Source organism: Ranitomeya variabilis, chromosome 4 (genome assembly GCF_051348905.1).
Source record: "Ranitomeya variabilis isolate aRanVar5 chromosome 4, aRanVar5.hap1, whole genome shotgun sequence".
NCBI classification, from domain to species: Eukaryota; Metazoa; Chordata; class Amphibia; order Anura; family Dendrobatidae; genus Ranitomeya; species Ranitomeya variabilis.
This window is the reverse complement of record NC_135235.1, coordinates 150,292,628-150,299,173: the sequence shown is the minus strand read 5'-3', so window position 1 is coordinate 150,299,173 and position 6,546 is coordinate 150,292,628. Positions and strand designations below refer to the sequence as shown.

The window sequence follows — 6,546 nt, the reverse complement described above, 5'->3', positions numbered from 1 at the left end:
GTGCATATAATTTGATAGCAAGGCAGGCCTTGCTGTTAATACATAAGAAAACAGTATGGCAGGACCAACTGAAGAATATGAAGTGGGTTTTCCTGTGGCCATCCAGTACCTGGGTTCAAAGGCTTATTGGGGTGCATATGACTTGATAGCAGGGCAGGCCTTCCTGTCAATGCAATGTTTTTTAAGGAAACCCTCCTGTACCTCTCGTGAAAGGGGTATTAGGGTGCATTGTAATTGTTGGCAGCCCTCCCGCTCACTGCATAGGCAATAACAACATAGGAGACCCACTGTTTAATAATGGCCCTTTAAGAATATTAATGCCACCTGATGCCCCTCTAAAAATAGGCTTTGTGACTTTAAGAGTCCCTCCTTCAGAAATGAAACAAGATGGGTCTCCTTATGTGTCCCACACCACATGGCCAGCTAGGGTTGTTAAATGTTACAATGACATTTCCCAGTGAATGCATTTGTATTGGTTGAAAACAATGTTACAGTTGAAAAACTCATCAAAAACGCTGCGTGTGAACATAGCCCAAGTGGTGGAGGAACAATTTGGTCTGGGGTTAATTATTTTGCCTTATATACAAGTAATTACCCTGGAAAGGATGTACCTTAACGTATTTCCCAGCAAAATCCATTTTGGTTTTGTTTTTGAATGTTTTTTGGTGCATCTGTAAAAATGGCGTGAAACTCTGACAGCATTGCCTACAACTATGACCTTGGAGTCGGAAATGATTCCAGGGCCGATCCCCATGATGTTCCTGTGTCATTTGAGCAGTGTTTCATTTTCAGATGCTTTTAGACCTTAAAAGGACCCCCGGGGGGATCGCGGTTAAAATACTCAGGTTTCCCATAGACTTACATTGTGCTCGTTGCTCGGGTCGAGTACCCGAGTATTCCAATTTGCTCGACCCGAGCAACGAGCACCAGAGCATTTTAGTGCTCGCTCATCACTGCTGTTAATATTAGACTTTAATAAAATGAAGGAGCCCAGGGTGCTTTCATTGAGACATAAATATTTATTTAGTGACTGACAATATATCAAAACACTAACTCTGGGTCTCGCATTTTATCAGCAAACTTTGTAATTTTATTGCTGAGCTGATAATTCAGTTACTTCTTCACACATTTCTTGTCTTGTTGTGGCTGATGTGGATGATGGTGATGAACTGGCTTTGTGTGCTCTGTAGAAGAAACATAGTCACAGAATTATCATTTACAATTTTTAAGTCACTTTTTCTTTTTTCTGCCTTGTGGTATAGACTGATGTTTTTGAGACAAATTCTTTAAAGTAGCTCATGTTCCACTGAAATGTCACTAAATTTGCTCACCAAATGTCAGGCTTGCATTTAATCACTCCCAGGGGGAGGAGATGAGAATACATTTGTGCCAATATGTTTGCACCTTTTAAAAAGTTCTAATAATTCAGCCATTATCATCTAGAAACCTCAATCACAATAGTGAGCAAAAAGAAAAAAAAAACAGGCAAACAAATCTAAAATAGACATTGAAAAAAGAGCAAATTAAAAGAATATGGAGCAAATTAAAAGAATATGGCACAAATAAAAAAGCAGGCAAAAACTAGACAAAAAGTGCAAATGCATTAACGAATTGGGCACACATATTTCCTATAACTGCAAATAAATAGTGGGTTAATTTTATATGATGGTTGGGCTTTCGTTTTGGACAATCTGACTACATTGTGTGCATATTGTGTGTATGACTATTATCTATACAACAACACTTATCCCACTAATGCTATTTAATTACTAAAGAAACCCCCTTTCATATGGCTAAAAAGTAGCTTAATTTCAGGAGCCACTGGGGTTGATTGCACAGCCAAAACTACGCAAAGCATTCAATTCTAGCCTAAATATCTTATTATTTAATATCATGATGAAAAATAATTATACAGGATTTCAAAATTGTTTGTTTCATATTTTACCTTGTGGAGCGGAACATCTGGGTTCTCCACATACTGGCTGAGGCTTGGGAGCTAAAATATAAATATCATGTATTATAAATATTCAGAGTAGAACTTTTCTTATGTTTCATATTGTATTTCTTTCACTTTGTTCAATGGTATTTAATAGTTTATAATAACGCAAAATCTACCATATATACTCGTGTATAAGCCGAGATTTTCAGCACATTTTTTTTGTGCTGAAAACGCCCCCCTCAACTTATACACGAGTCATTGTCCAGAAAGCCGGTGGGGAAGGGCACAATTGGGCAGCTGCAATTAATGGCTCCCTGGTCTCTCTGTTTTCTTCCTGCGTATGTTTCACCTTACATGGTTTTTGATGGTGATTTGTGTATGTATTGATTTATTTGAACTTTCAATAAAATATGTCTTTTTACTTATTGTACCTAAATGCTCTTGTTTCTCCTTTGGTATGTATACACCAGGACCCTGGGCCTGATGTTAGATGACACCGATGCTCGTTTCGCGTGTCCAATGCATCGCTTTTCAAGGGCCTTTGAAAAAGCGGTGCATTGGACACGCAAAACGCGCGTCAGGGTCCTCTAGCTTCTGCCCGTGGTAAGTGCTTGTTCCTCCTTGAGGTTCTGTTTGGCCGAAGTTACTCAACATCTTTTCTGCAGGGGGCAAGCCTGCCTCTGATATATCTTCATTGCACAAGCACTTTAGATAAAGATTGATCTCTATGCACAATCGGGCAGTTGCAATTAATGGTTCCCTGGTCTCTCTGTTTTCTTCCTGTGTATGTTTCACCCTACATGGTTTTTTAAGGTGATTTGTGTATGTATTTATTTACTTGAACTTTCCATAAAATATGTATTTTTACTTATTGTACCTAAATGCTCTTGTTTCTCCATATACATACCAAGATAGGACTGGCGGGAGCCACACATAGCAGGACAGGATGGGGGAGCCACACATACCAGGACAGGACGGGGGAGCTACACATACCAGGACAGGACGGGGGAGCTACACATACCGGGACAGCAACAGGGGGAGCCACACATAGCAGGACAGGACGGGGGAGCTACACATACCGGGACAGCAACAGGGGGAGCCACACATAGCAGGACAGGACGGGGGAGCTACACATACCGGGACAGCAACAGGGGGAGCCACACATAGCAGGACAGGATGGGGGAGCTACACATACCGGGACAGCAACAGGGGGAGCCACACATAGCAGGACAGCGACAGGGAGCCACGCATAGCAGGACAGGGATGAGGGGACTATGCATACCCGGCTTACACTCGAGTTAATAAGCTCACCCAGTTTTCCGTGGCAAAATTAGGTGCCTCAGCTTATACTCAGGTCGGCTTATACTCGAGTATGTACGGTATCTAAGTTTACAAATGCTTAATGTATTACCTTCTGTAGACTGGCATGAGTCTAGATGCACTGGCTTTGACTTGCAACCTGAGAAAATAAATGTTTTTTTTTATACCAAGGTGTTTCAAATCTAAAATAACTGAATGAGTGAATTATTTTTCAGTTTTAAAAAGATAATAATTGAAGAAAAGGTGTTTTATATTATTTTCTCTATATTAAGGGCTTGGGCACACGCTCGTAAAAATCATTTTACTGGACAGGAATTGTCCCCATGCTATTCTATGGAGCAGTGCACATGTCCGATTTTTTTCCTTTAATCAAATTGCAGCATGCACAAGTTGCATCCAATTATCAGATCGCATTTGGTCATTCATGTCTTTGACTCCATGAAAAATTAATTGGGACAAAGCATTTTATAAGTTGGTTACCAGTCAGTGATTCAAACCAGTTTTAATATATAATAAATAAATCTTGGTCAACTAGCCAGTGGAAAACGGTAATTTTCAGAATTAGTATGTAACAGTGCATTAAAACATTTAACTTTTTTGCTTTGTCCCAATTAATTTGCACAGCACTGTAAATGCATGTATTTGGGGCTAAAATAATTTTTGCAAGATTCATTTTCATTACATATTTTGCACAAATTGTTTTCCTGCACAGTCAAGTTTGTTGTGGTCGGTGGCCATGCTTCAGCTGTGAGGAGCTCAGAAAAAGAGTCAAAATCTCTCTTTTCATCTCATCTGAAAGTGCTCACTAGCAAATTCGTAGTTAATATAATATAGAAGGTAAATGGAGCAAAATATATAAAAAAAAAATCCAATTTTAATAATACATTTTAGCCCTAAATGAATAAATTTAAGTAAAAAGAGATTTTGTCCCCAAATGTGAAAAACCCATTTAACTTTATGCCAAGGAGTTTAAACTTTTTTACTTTTGTTAAAGAGATTTAGATTCTAACCCCTGTATAAAGACACCTATCAGACATTTATGGCATCTATCCTGGAGGATGGGAACACCTTTTAGCATTTAACATACTATAAGTACTTTAAACAAGAGCAGCTTTATAGAAAATGAGGCACAGGGCTACAATCCCATTTATGACCATTGCACATACTAACGGTACACATAGAAAAAATGTTTTTAATATTTTACATTTGAACTATGTATTCAAATCTTTAAACCTAAATACTGACATTTTATGTCAAATAATACTTGCATACAATACCCATGATATCCAAGTCACATTCTATGGATAAAAATGCCATGTTTGTAAAAATACATAGCCCTTTTTCTAATGTTGGAAATCCCTTAATTGTTAAAGGGAACCTATCACATCCCAAAATGCTATTAACCTACAGATATGAGGTTAATCTGCAGGTTAACAGCTTTCCAAAGGTGCCAGGCTGCTGCACTGAAAGCCCAGCTAAATGGAGGAAATACATTTTATTCCTCCCAGCTACCTCTGGCTTTCAGTGATAAAAGTGCAGCTTCAGTCACAGCTCAGTACAGAGTGAGTGACAGCTGTAGCCACACCCCGGCACTGACAGCCAGCTCTACATTACATGAGTACAGAGCTGGCTGTCAGTGAGTGCCAAGGGCGTTGTTACAGGGAATTCAAGATCAGCTGAAAAAAAAACCAAATACAACCAAGAGCAGAGTATGCAACATGCAAAAATTTGGGGGATTTATCAACACCAATTGAAATGTGGACTGTTCTCCATTTAACAACTCTTCCCAAATAAATTCCTTAGAGCACAATAACTTAGAAATTCTTATTATTATTATTATTATTATTATTTATTTATTTATATAGCACCAAAGATTCCATGGTGCTGTACATGAGAAATAACTGGGATAACTCCGAAATCTGTATAAAATAATTTGTACAAGTTAAAAGTGCTAATGTTCCATTTTATAAACATTTAATGTGTAGCACAGTTTAATTGAATGGGGCTTTCCATCCCAGGGAATATTTTTAGCAAGCAGGAAGCTCAGCAAATACTTACTGTGTGTAAAATACACACTGTTAGGGCTCATTTCCACATGCGAGGCACACGTCCGTATCTCGCATGTGGAAACCAAGCTGTGGCGCCGGCACTCCAGAGTGGAGCTGTGCAGCTCCATGTGTTCCTATGCGGCCGCATGCTCCGCTCTGGAGTGTCGGCGCCACGGCTTGGTTTCCACATGCGAGACACGGACGTGTTTCTCGCAAATGGAAACAAGCCCTTAGGATTAGGCTTTGTTGAGTGGTGATCAGATAAGAAAAAGTATGCAGATAACAAGAAAGCATATGCCTTAGTACAATGGGACATGACTGGTATTGAAATGAATTTCCTATCAAGTAAATTTACTGAGCTGCAAATACTAAACCCAACATATAAACAAATCTCTTGATTCTGGAAGATAGGCTGAGACTTTCTGGTCTAACCCTAGACATATTCTTTAGGTATTTGGAAAGTCATCGTAGTTTTTTTGTGGAATATATATACTTTTATATTTCAGCTCCTGTGTGCTTCTTATTTCTCTTCACTAAGAATTTCCCAAATATTTTAAGACTAATTAGTCATATTCTTGATTCTTTAAAAAAAGCATAAAATGTGTGTGTAGAATATATGAGACACTTACTGTCCTCGATTTCCAATGGAGGTATGGAAGACTCTGGGCAATTCTTCTGTTGTCCCTTCACTCCAGCCATGGTTGAGGTGTTGAATATTAGAGAAAATTGACTACAAAGTATTTCTCTTTGCGAATGTTTGGATTGTTTAAACTCAGTGGCTTTTTATATGCTCAAAAATCGATCAAACCAGTTTTGACAGATTTTTCTTGAGCTTTACACATAGCTTAGTCAGAGACCCTGATTAGGGTGTTGCCTTCTGTGTTTTTTCTGTCATTCAAAGATAATAATGCAACATTTCTTCCTCTATGAGGTAAAATTGCATATATGTCAATTACCTATATAGACAAGTATGCGACACCCTACACAAAAATATCTATGAATGACAACATCAGGTGATAAGTGAGCACTGCCCAACAAACCTTTCAATGTTTTGAAATGTTAGGTGGAACTTTAGTCATGGGCTACAGAAAGAAAAGAAAGGCATTCAATCACTCAAATCATGTCATTTTAGAATGTTTTTGTTATTTTTTCAGGTAGTTAGCAACTAAAAAAAAAAGATGTGTTCAGGGGGTTGCTGCCAAATTTTAGCCAGGTGGGCAAGCACAAAGCATTGGCCCA

At 38.5% G+C, this 6,546-nt stretch overlaps 1 long non-coding RNA gene across 1 annotated transcript; it reads right to left on the bottom strand.

Annotated features, from left to right (window-relative positions):
* Window positions 1-999: 999 nt before the first annotated feature.
* On the bottom strand, window positions 1,000-6,094 carry LOC143770077 (uncharacterized). The gene is made up of 4 exons (XR_013214544.1): window positions 5,937-6,094; window positions 3,351-3,398; window positions 1,946-1,996; window positions 1,000-1,184 (listed from the first exon to the last, which is right to left on the bottom strand). It is a non-coding gene; the product is annotated as an uncharacterized LOC143770077 (long non-coding RNA).
* Window positions 6,095-6,546: the final 452 nt, after the last annotated feature.